The following is a 13,379-nucleotide window of genomic DNA, read 5'->3' as shown; positions in this document are numbered from 1 at the left end:
GCAGGCAGGGTGGAGTGAGTGCAGAGTGGCAGGAGGGATTTGCGACAGAAGGGTACCAGCAAGAGTTAAAGGGAAGGTTTACAAGATGGTAGTGAGACCAGCTATGTTATATGGTCTGGAGAAAGTGGCAGTGATGAAAAGACAGGATGCGGAGCTGGAGGTGGCAGAGTTGAAGATGCTAAGATTTTCATTGGGAGTGATGAAGAAGGACAGGATTAGGAACAAGTATATTAGAGGGACCGCTCAAGTTGGACAGTTTGGAGACAAAGCAAGAGAGGCATGATTGAGATGGCTTGGACATGTGTGGAGGAGAGATGCTGGGTATATTGGGAGAAGGATGCTGAATATGGAGCTGCCAGGGAAGAGGAGAAGAGGAAGGCCAAAGAGGAGGTTTATGGATGTGGTGAGGGAGGACATGCAGGTGGCTGGCGTGACAGAGGAAGATGCAGAGGACAGGAAGAGATGGAAACGGATGATCCGCTGTGGCGCCCCCTAACGGGAAGAGCTGAAAGTAGCAGTAGTAGTAGCAAAGGTTAAGATCGGTTTTCATAAGCTTTATAAGAATGACTACAGAGCTAACCTGTCTTGATGCATGCTCAATAATCCAGGTAAGAAAATTTAATCAATTCATCTGGATACAACGTTTACTGACAGATAGGTTTCATCAGTCAGAGCTAACACAGAGTTAACCTTTTCTACGTACCTCCTCCAAGTGATTTTTTTTCTTTTTTCATGTCTTCACAGAGAAGACAGAAGTAGGGGTTCAGCCAAGAACATCTGGTGGTGTCATATTGTTCTTATCAATGCACTTTGGATCTTCCTTTCAATGCAGAACACAGACACGAGAGTAAATTATACTTGGTGAAGAGAGGTGGCAAATCCTTCCATAAGTGGGAATAATAAACATGGTTTGAGTTTACCTTTGAACAAATTAAGATCAAACCTGCCCGTTGTAGGGGCAGTTTTGTCTAGCTGGGGTAAACGTGGAAGTTGATTTCTTTTTAACCCTCATACGCGCATGAACACACAATCTCACAGAGGCAAGTATGAACCGGTGAGAAATGTGCATTGAATCCTCTACCATGTGGCGTTTGATCAATATGGATTTATTTTGTGCTGTGAAACCATGTTTCCCTGTAGATATATCCATTTGTAGGTTCAAATCTTCTCCAAAATGGCATTTAGACCGTACTTGAGTGAATATAAACGGAAAAAAAAAATCTCAAAAAATCTTTGGGGGCAGTTGCTCTTAGCCAGGCGGTCTGGCTACCTCATCTCCTCCGTGCAAGATGAAATATCAGCGGCGTGATACTTACAGGACGTAATGGAGTCTCCAGGCGTTGTCATCGACTGCTGGCCTCTTTAAGAACATCTCAGGGCTCAGTCTGACTGAGCACATTCAGATGTTGGACACGGCACCTGCCTGTGAGCAGGCCCATGTCCACACACACACACACACACACACACACACACACACACACACCCGCACACACGCACACCCGCACACATGCACACACAGTCATATCTGTATACATTATTGTGGCATTATGTCCTACAGTGCAGGATAAGTAAAGAGAGAAGAGAGGCTCATTAGGAGAGTCAAACAGTTTTGTACCAACAGGCTGAGATAAAAACCTCCTCTTTGACTCCCTCTGAGGCTTCAGCCATGGCGGTGGAGTAGCCGGCGCTCGTACGTGACAAACATGTCACCGGCTGTTGAGACGGGCGGCTTGTGTGCAAATCCAAATAATCTATTTATCTCCGACAAGATCACAAGCTGGTTTTCTATCTCCGATGATTATGTCCTGCCATGGCGTGGTCCCAGCTCCACCTGACAGTGGGTCCATGGCAAATTTCACTCGGGAAGTTTTATCAATAAATCTGGAAAACTCATCAAAGTTATTGTCAAGTTGCCATAAGGTGGTGCATTTGACTGTCAGTGTCCTAACAGGACACACAGGCAAAACCACACACATGTATATGTTGTGCATGGGATGGATTAATAACAATCAGTGTAGGATGACCAACACTATGATGTACAGAATGGCTTCCTGCATTGCTACAAAAGCATGTGTGTGAGAGGATAACAAAGAAAAAAAAACATGCAATGCCCCCCAAGGACTTCTAAGATGGATGTGGCTTTAGTGGCAGGAATGTGGGGATATAATGCAAAGACCACACCAGTCTTCTGTAGAGCCATCCAGTCAGCACAAATGAGGGCCTATGCCATCAAAGCAGAATGTAGATGTGATGAGAAGAGAGGGCCGGCCTGCAGAGATTCACCGCGGCAACGCGGCGTCGGATGCCAGTCTCCCGGGTGCTTATCTTGATGTGGAGGCCTGTATCATAGAGGATCACCTTTCCCACCTGGCCATCCTCTGGCCTCATGGAGAGAACAAACGAGTCCCGCCCACCAGTATCCTTAAAAATGCACACACACGCACATAGAATGCACACACACACATAGAATGCACACACACATACACATACACACACACACACAATGCACACATATAAACACAAACACACAGAATCCATATACACAAACACAATCTACACATAAACACACAATACATACACCCACAAACACAAAACATGTTACAACTGATAAATTATTACGTGTCAAGTTACAACAACTTAGAAAGACCAGTTGGAGAATTTTCTTATAGTAGAGCTTATTTTAAACACACACACACACACACACACACACACACACACACACACACACACACACACACACACACACACACACACACACACTCGTTTCACTATCCTGAAGGACCCCTCACTGACTACATTCATTTCCTAGCCCTTAACCCTAACCTTACCCACGCAAACTACATGCCTAACCCTAACCCTTACCCTAACCCTAACCTTAACCCTAAAACCAAGTCCTAACCCTAAAATAGACCCTTTTACTTGTGAGGACCTCTAAAATGTCCACACAAGGTAGGTGGTTTCCGGTCTTTCTATCCTAATGAGGACATTTGGTCCACATTAGGATAATTAACACACACACACACACACACACACACACACACACACACACACACACACACACACACACACACACACAAAACGGCAGCACGGTGGCCCATTGGTTAGCACTGTTGCCTCACAGCAAGAGGGTCCTGGGTTCGAACCCCAGGCCGTCCCAGGTCCTTTCTGTGTGGAGTTTGCATGTTCTCCCCATGTCTGTGTGGGTTTCCTCCGGGTGCTCTGGTTTCCTCCCACCATCAAAAAGACATGCATGTTAGGGTTAATACTCCTGCCTGTGCCCCTGAGCAAGGCAATTGAAAAAAGAACTGGAGTTGGCCCCCGGGTGCTGCAGCTGCCCACTGCTCCTATACAATAGGATGGGTTAAATGCAGAGAACACATTCATTGTAAGAATACAATGTCGAGTAAAGTGGCTTTCATTTCAAATACACAAAAGAGACCGTACTCAGAACTTATTGATATGTCATCACCAGTCTTGAGGGGTATAGAGGGGTACATGAGGGGTATAGAGGGGTATATGGGTAAGGGTAAGAAAAGACAATTCCTTTGTTTGTCTTTTGTTATAAATCAGATATCACATAAATTATGAAGCAGCAGCATCATCATCTTCTTCTTCTTCAGATGTTATACGTACATCACAGATTAATCTAACAGACATTATTGTGTCCTTTTGGGTCCCAGGTCCTTGGATGACCTTTTTAAAGACTCCCACTTAGACATCTGGACGGAGGCTGGAGACGTGAGATATAAAGTCTCCAGTGTTTTCTCACAGAGAGAAAACACATTAGAAAGTGCAATGCGGGGAAATAATATGACCGATCTCTTTTTCAATTTCTGGAAAGTATTAAAGCAGGAGAAGCTCCAGAAATTGTTTCTGACACATTCAGCAGGATAATCAATTTTGAAATCCTGCAACACAAAATCGCACTTTACTTATGTCGCACATAGTCTTTGAGAGCAAACTGACGCCGTCCAGAAATGCTTACTGTGCACTTATGCATCATTATTATGATATGTCACCTCATCACTTTTATGCTGTAGGTAATGGATATTAGGGGCCATCTTGGGCTTTTCAAGTGATAGTTTCTTTTTTGCCTACCTGCTGTGCTCGGCCTCATTAATGCAAGCCTTTCTCCATCACTGTCCTGTGTGAGCCGGCTCTCCTCATGCAGGCCGCAGAGCTCTGACAAGGATGAAATTACTGTTAGCTTTCAGGCCTAATTAGAGAGTAGAGAGCAGCTCACCTTCAACGAGGATGACTGTATTAATGTTATTCTTTTACAAGACAAGGCTTTGACTGTGAGCCGCCATGCTCGCCGATGAGGGATGGCTGGCGTACACGGCTCTCTTCAAGGGGGTTTCTCAGGCGGTCGTCCTGATGCGTCTGTCAGCCACACAGTCAACTAAATTCGCTGCACTTCAACTAACTCCAAACACATGCAGGAAAATACATAGACGAATGAAATGTTGTTCTAAAATCGCGGTTGTAAGGAACTCTCTATACCAAAATGATTGCAACCAAACTTGTAGTCTAACCAGAGGGTTCCCAAACTTTTTCATACGCTGACCCGCCTCCATCTGGGGACACTTTTTGGCCCGGGACACAATTCTTTTTTTATTTTTTATTTTTTTGCAGTAAAATTATAAAATCCCATTACCTGTCAAAAAGAGAGATAATTAACCATCCTCTCTATATTGTTCATCAATGAAGCAACCCCCTTTTCAGTCTCCAGTCATGTCCTACCAATGATCAAATGAAACAGACAAGACATGTCAACACTGAACACTGAACATTGTCTGACAGGACGCGGAAAAGGGGCAGGCTAAGCTAACTGCTAGCCCATGTAGACCGGCAGTTCCAACAGTCATCCTGGCTGGCATGCGTTCAATTGGACAGTGACTTTTATTTATTTATTTATTATTTTTGTTTGGATATATGTGTTAGTTTAGATATATGTGTTAGTATGTGTGTTCTTGAAGTTCTTGTAGTTTTTGGATGTGGTTTTGTCTTTGTGTTGCACTGCTTTGGGCTGGGAGAAATGACAAATAAAGTGTTGCTGATTCCAGATTACTTTAGTCATATTTTGTGATACAGTTAAACCACTGTGATGTTCGCGTTGACTCAAAACGCATCAAACTAAATCTTTTCTATTCTTTTTTAGTTAAATATACATATTTTTAATTGCAAAAAACAAACTACATATTTTCTCTTTCATCTCCAAATCAAAAGTGGTTATTGTGGACATCTGCTGTGACCCACTTTCTGCTCGGGACCCATAGTGTGACAACCGCTGTTGCCACGTGACATGATAGACACGTTATGTTTGAAACAGGGGTTGGATGGGTGCCATTGAGAAATCATTCATTTCATTGTGTGTTCTGTCTCTGGCGTAATGTAGGGAGGCTTGTGAGATTTGTGGAAACCTCTTCATGTGAATGAATAAACGCATAATGCGGTTGTGCATGTGTGGTTCATACACTTAGAACAGCCAAAATAAAACACAATTGATTTTTTTAAGATATGAAAAAACAGCAGATAAACCACTTTGAGACTCGCCTTCAACAATAAAAGCGCAAGAAGAAAAAAATCGAGATCTGAATGACAATCGATCGGTCCTTCTCTACGAGTGCCCGGTGGCCCAGACTCGGCAGGGTTACGTTTGGGCCTGAAGGTGTTCTATGGAAACCCGTTATATATAGATGCATGTTCACTGTGTGGGAGAACGTGTTGCATTTTGCCAAGCTGGTGATGAGAGGAATCAGGGGCGACAAGAAGTAAATTAGAGAAAAACTGTGTATACCCTCAGCTGAGAAACGAACCATGTTTTAGATTCAAACCCTGTTTATGTTTACACGCATGTGTGTGCGAGCGAGAAGCTCAACTGTGAGTAACTTAGCAGTTCTTTCATGCAAGTCGGCAGAGGCGGACCTTGAACTTCAGCAGCTCCTGACAAAGAGCTTTGGAGGTGCTTGAAACAGGGTTTTGATTTTCCAGGTGAAGTCCCCATGGCTCGGCTCTCCGTTGTATGTTTACAGACTACGGGTTTCAGCAGCTTTGAGCTCGGCCTCGCCTCATCGATACCGCCCCACAAGAACTTGAGAGGAGATGAAACAGGAAGTGCCGATGCGCCACTGTCAAAGGAAGCTTCTGGAGTTTTGATATTAAGAAACATTTTGATGGTGAAATAAAAAAAAAAGTGAGTTCTCGCAGCTTTGTTGAAATAACGAATGCGCAGCCGGCTCATGGGGAGGTTCAGCAGGGGGGAAATAAAAAAAAAAAACAACAAAAAAACCAGTGTTAATAGTCAAATTATATCTTGCTTACCTCTGCATATGTGCAGGCAGAAGACCATTCTCTAAGAACACCATGAACTGCAATGACTTGAAAGCGAGGAGGTTGTAAATTGTCTGAAAAGGGATAAAGGATAATGTCGGTGACAAAACGTCATGAAAGTTAAGGTGTCTGCAGACAGGCTGGTTCACTTAGCCCCTGTTTAAATGTCTGACGAACTCCACAAGATCACGAAATGAATCTTTATTTCAGATTCCCCTACACATTTTTAACCAGTTTTCTCAAGTCCTACATATGTCTATCAACTGATCTAGTATTATGTGCACTGTACAATACATATTTTCCTTTACTTAATTCTCAGTGGGGTGTCGAATCTCAACAATTATACGTTCCAGTCTTTTTTTCAGTGTAAAGCAACTGTATTGCATTGAACTGTACAAAAGATGCTATACAAACGAAGACTGATTGATCAACTGAACGTCAGATGACGTACTGTGCTTTCTACCCACTGATTGGAGGAGTGCTGTGTCAATCAATATTTTTCAAACCATGAATTGGTGTTAACACACCAAACCCTCTGTATACATACAATACACCTTAGAGGTCAAGTAAAGAGATAGTAATCCTTTTATTATGTGTCCCATCCATCCATCCATCCATCCATCCATCCATCCATTATCCAAACCACTTTTCCTGCTCTCAGGGTCGCGGGGATACTGGAGCCTATCCCAGCAATCATTGGGCGGCAGGCGGTGAGACACCCTGGAGATACTGGTATGGGTCTAGGATGGTCAAACTGATTATCATTGTGATAAATTCAGCAATAAACGAGACTCAAATCTATGTTGTCTGTTTTTTTTTAGGTCTGGGGGAAACACTCATTACCATCAACCCCTCCAAATTGCCTACATCATATAGAGGCACCAGAGGTGGTGAGGCCCATGTGATGTAGGCAGCACACTTGCCATCCAGCACGTTGGATAAATACAATATGCGGCGAGTAGGAAGACGACATGCTGGCATTAGAAATGAAACTCTCTGGATAGACCTGAGAGAAGCTGGGACGAGATGTTCTTCTACAACATTAGGTGGGTTTCCATTAGATTCCCACTTAATGCACAATTTGTAATTGTGAACTAAAAAACGAGCAATGGAAACAGGTGAATTTTGAAGAAAAAAAACTCAGATATCACAACATTTTATATGCTCGCATGAGTTGGATGTTTAGACAGTTTGAGAAAGCAATATTTCACAACAGTGAAATGGAAACACATTTTTGGCATTGAAGTCAAGGTAGCCAGTTTATAAAGAGTGACGGCTATGCGCTTCTTGGTTGGAACTGGCTCCCTTGGGCATGATACGGCAGGCACCATGAAAGATCCTATTGCATTGCATAACTAATCAAATGTTAAGCAGCTCATTCTGAAGTTTTGGACCTCTGCAGGGCCTCTGTATAATCACTGCGGACAATGACCTCCCATAAATCCCTGATACATGGCCGCTACCAGGTATAAGTGGTAGCATACCATGAGGTTTCAGTCAGGGCCTTCAGTAACAAACTGCACACACACACACACACCCCACACACACCCCACACACACAATCATGTACATAAATTTCTCATATGGGTGCCGTACAGCCAAGACAGCCACATACAAAATACACTATGGATTTCACTTTTTGAGACAGATGTTTCCAAGAATAACTGATGCCAAGATTAGGGAAGGCATTTTTGTTGGTCCACAAATCAGACAGGTCATCCATGACAGGGAGCTAGTTAGAAGATCTGCCAGTGGGGCCAGAGAAAATAGCATGGAAGGCATTTAAGGATGTTGTTGAGAATTTTCTCGGCAACTACAGAGCACCAAACTACATTGAGCTGCTTGACAACATGCTTATACAAAACCATGAAGAGCAACATGTCATTGAAAATTCATGTTCTGCATTCACACTTAGGCTTCTTCCCTGCTAATCTTGGTGCAGTCAGTGACAAACATGGTGAAAGGTTTCACCGGGACATTGCGACCATGGAAAAGAGGTATCAGGGCAACTGGAACCCATCAATGCTGGTGTCAGAAGTGGGATGGTGAGACCGTGAGGCCATTGGAAGCGTGTGCATCCAGAGGCGTGAGGGAGCTGATATGCTGAGGCGAGGGGACGCGCTTCCTGAGGGATGGATGATATGATATACTTTAATGATCCCCGTAGGGAAATTAGGCTCTGCATTTAGCCCATCCTAGCTGTGTAGCTAGGAGCAGTGGACACCACCGTGCAGTGCCCGGGGACCAACTCCAGTTCATCTTGCCATGCCTCGGTCAGGGGCACAGACAGGATTATTAACCCTAACTAACATGCAGGCCTTTCTGGTGTAGGGGGAAACTGGAGCACCCGGAGAAAACCCACCACAGACACGGGGAGAACATGCAAACTCCACACATATCAGTCCAGATTCTTTATCAACCCTCCTAATGCAGGGGTGCCCAACCTTTTTTGAACCAGGATCTACTTTTACATTTGTCAGCCAGCTGAGATCTGCCAGTCCAAATATGGAACTGTATTGCTGTAATACCCATTCAATACACACGACAAACAGAAAATAATACAGGCACTATACAGCATAGTACTCTGTGTTACAAAAGTACAAATAAATGTCATTCTCTAGGAGGGGGGTAGTGTAACGACCACAGATGAGTAGACTAGCTAGCCCTTGGCTAACGGGTCGGACCCTTTAGTTGACTGGTTAGCGCAGTTGCCTTTGGTCCGGGCTATCCGGCCCCCTAAATTCGCTACATAAGCAATGGAGAGAAGAGGAATGAAAGTCAGTAGGAGCGAGATGGAATACATATGCATGAGCGAGAGGGAGGACAGCAGAATGATGAGGATGAAAGGAGTAGAGGTGGCAAGGTGGATGAGTTTAAATACTTCGGGTCAACTGTTCAACGTAACGGGGAGTGCACCCGGGTAGTGTAGTGGTCTATTCTGTTGCCTACCAACACGGGGATTCGAACCGGAATCCCCGTGTTGCCTCTGGCTTGGTTGGTCATCCCTACAGACACAATTGGCCGTGTCTGTGGTTTGGAAGCCGGATGTGGGCGTGTGTCTTGGTTGCTGCACTAGCGCCTCCTCCAGTTCCCCCTCTCCCCTGTTCGGGGAGAGGGGGAACTGGAGGGAATAGCGTGATCCTCCCACACACTACATCCCCCTGGCGAAACTCCTCACTGTCAGGTGAAAAGAAGTGGCTGGCGACTCCACATGTATCAGAGGCGGCATGTGGTAGTCTGCAGCCCTCATCGGATCGGCAGAGGGGGTGGAGCAGCGACCGGGAAGGGTCGGAAGAGTGGGGTAATTGGCCAAGTACAATTGGGGAGAAAAAGGGGAAAAATTAAAAAAATTATCACGGGTCACAGGGAGGGCAGAAGAGAGGTGAAGAAGAGAGTGCAGGCAGGGTGGAGTGGGTGGAGAAGAGTGTCAGGAGGGATTAGTGATAGAAGGGTACCAGCAAGAGTTAAAGGGAAGGTTTACAAGATGGCTGTGAGACCAGCTATGTTATATGGTTTGGAGACAGTGGCACTGATGAAAAGACAGGAGGCAGAGCTGGAGGTGGCAGAGTTGAAGATGCTAAGATTTTCATTGGGAGTAATGAAGAAGGACAGGATTAGGAACGATTATATTAGAGGGACCGCTCAGGTTGGATGGTTTGGAGACAAAGCAAGAGAGGCAAGACTGAAATGGTTTGGACGTGTGGAAGAGAGATGCTGGGTATATTGGGAGAAGGATGCTGAAGATGGAGCTGCCAAGGTGAGGAAAAGAGGAAGGCCAAAGAGGAGGTTTATGGATGTGGTGAGGGAGGACATGCAGGTGGCTGGTGTGACAGAGGAAGATGCAGAGGACAGGAAGACATGGAAACATGATCCACTGTGGCGACCCCTAACAGGAGCAGCTCCATGAAGAAGAACAGGATTGTGGATTTGATCTCCACTAATTACTTTGACGTGCACCTGACAAGCTGGAGCTGTGTGTCCAGTAGGAAGAATAGGATGGTTGAGTGTGAAAATGAAACCTGCCTGTGGACTGCATGAACTAAAATAGAAATAAACTTCGAAAAGTTCATAACTATTCCTTTAAGAGGACATTCTCTTGACAGACTACATCCCAAATTGTCTGATGACCTCTGAAGGTCAACCAAATATGAGATTTGAACCTTACATGTTCATGAACACATCGCTCATCACACTTTACAGAGTTGTTGTTCTTTTCTTTTTTTTTATTTCTCAGAAATAAAAAAGGGAAGATCCTCCATCTTGGAACACTGCATGACACTTGGCCATTTCTTCACTTTCATGCCATTTGACCCTGACCTTTCCTTTCTAGCATCATTACACGTACTGTCAGGCAGCACACAATCAATGTCTGTCACCTTCAGCGGGATCACAAGACATTAGATTAGCCCTGTCCACTGCTGGCAGCCCTGTCACCCTGCATTTGGGCCACTAGATCTTCTGCTGGTGATGCTGGGACATGCTCCCTCATTATCTCCTCCACCCCATCACCACCCGCTCCTCCTGGAAGTGATGCTAATAACATGGACTCCGACTGACTGACACCGCTGAACAAGGAGAGATGAAATCCATACTTCATGCATTTTGCATGGGGTGGTAATGAGGTGATTTTGGGGGTACTAAATGCCTGTGCCAAAGTATTCATGTTTTTAGTTAGTAAGACACGAGGTATACTGTATTGACTGCAATGCCCCATAATATTTCAGAAAATGAAAGCCAAGTTGAAATATTAATGACAACTACATGGTTAAAAATTATGCAAGCTTTCCAATCAGAACTACACCTTTTAATTAGAGGAAAGACGTTAAATGTAGTCTGTTACCCACTCCAATCTTAGTAAACTTTGCAGACTATGAAAAAACGTTTTTCCGTCGAGGGAACTAACAATATCGATGATTTGAAGCATAATCCTAATGTGTGCTTTCTTGCTGAATGAGTGTCCCTAGCAGACCTGCAGACACAGTTTAAAGGGTTGAGAAGGAGCCCTGGTCGACCCCCCCCCCCACACCTCCCACTTGCTGCCCTGGATCCAGCCATTAGGGAGATTCCTAGTATTCCTCAAGCCATGACAGGTGAAATGGAGCACAAAATCCCATCACTGGCCTTGGGCCTCTGCACAACTCCTCCACCACTGCTCCTCATCTTCTGTCACTCCTTTTTTCTTCTTCATATGCAGGAACAGATGCACTTATTCATGCATGCCTAGTATTGTATGCACACTCACACACAAAGCATGTGCAAGAAAATGTGCACACATACTCCCCCCCCACACACACACACACACACATGCACACACACACACACACACACACACAAACGCATGCATGCACACACACACACACACACACACACAAACGCATGCATGCATGCACGCACACACACACACACACACACACACACGTTCATAACATGGCAGTGTATAGGATGGCACATGCATATGCAGGCCTTATGTCCTCTGGCAGTAGAGGAGCTTGCTCATCAGTTTTCCAGTTCATTAGATAATAATGAAATCAGGGTTGAACTACATTCCCTGGCTCTTTCTCTCGCTTTTACCCTTTCTCTTGCTCATAAAATTCACACCTTTATAAGAATAAATACTTCTAACAACTTGACAATTTGTTATTTTATTGTCTGTGGCCTTAGGGGCAGACTTAACTACAGCCCCTGTCTATAGCTACATTTCTGTAGATATCTTACTTACTCTCGTTGTGGTAAGACTTTATATGTTACCCATTATGTGCCTCAGTATGGTACATCCCACGTTAATGCATATAGTAATTGTGTAATGATAATTCATCTGTATCACATCATAGAATTAAACCAGTGTTATCCTTGACATTTTTTCCAACCAAATTAAAATAATATAGCATTTCAGTAACCTTTTTTTAGATGTCAAAAATGTTCAAACTATTGTTAAAAAAGGAAAGAATAAGTTAAATGAACTACATACATAATGAGTCTCGTAATCCTTGTTGAAATTAGGACATAATGAGGATTTCACATAATGGTGTTGCAGACTACTCACTTCTCTACCTACCCTGAACAACAGAGGTACAAGAACAGATGTCATGGGGTTTTGGAGTTTGTTTTGGTCACCAATAGTATTTTCACCAAGTTTGTTATTATCATATTAAGTGCACAACAGGAGCAGGTTATAACCACCTAACTACAACTTCCCATAATAATATTGTAACATGCGTGGCTAAGTAGATACGTTGGTCCTTGAGTAACGGATGTGACCCTTTAGTCGACTGGTTAGCGTTGTCGCTTGCGGAGTGAGAGATACGGGTTCGCGTCCCGGCTGTGGCGACGGTTCCCAAACTGCCCCCCGAATTCGTTACAATATTAACAGTCAAGGATCAACCGAAACTGAAACTTCGAAAACAGACATCAACTTTAAAAACTCAGTTTGAAGATTGGGAATGATGCATACATAAAGATGCTTCTCTTTCGTTATCATGCAGAAACGCGGCTTAACAACTCGTTAAGTCCTTAAATCAACGATAAAACTGAAGATTTAATGGATGTGCATCAGAAAGCAAGGACAGGCTCTCACAAGAATAAAGCCACCAGGCGTCATGTGAAAGTCATCTAATGAGGCAACGCTGACACTCGTCGTATTTGCGACATAATGAATAGGAATTTTAACAACAGACTTTATTTAAATAGCACTTGTCATACCTATTACACAGCTTAATTTGTTTTAATTTGTATAAAAATATAAGCGCTCAAAAGTGGGAAAAGCATACTATAAAAAAGACTTTGAAAATGCTCTAGAATCAGTCAAAAAGAGAAACAAATAAGGAGAAGTTGAACAATAAAAGCATATAAGATAACGAAAGCAAACATTGTAAAGTAAGGATGGATGTTAAAAATGACAAAATAGATAAAGGATAATTTGACATTCGCAGTGCTGTGTGTGCCGTTACTGTCCCGTTACATTCACTAGAGGAACGGTTTGTTACTTCTCCCCTGCTTTGCCCCGGTCTCGAGGAGGAACGCGATCACGTGACGGTGACGTCGCACAAC

Source organism: Lampris incognitus, chromosome 11, assembly GCF_029633865.1.
Source record: "Lampris incognitus isolate fLamInc1 chromosome 11, fLamInc1.hap2, whole genome shotgun sequence".
Classification (NCBI taxonomy): domain Eukaryota; kingdom Metazoa; phylum Chordata; class Actinopteri; order Lampriformes; family Lampridae; genus Lampris; species Lampris incognitus.
This window is presented reverse-complemented; position numbering follows the sequence as displayed.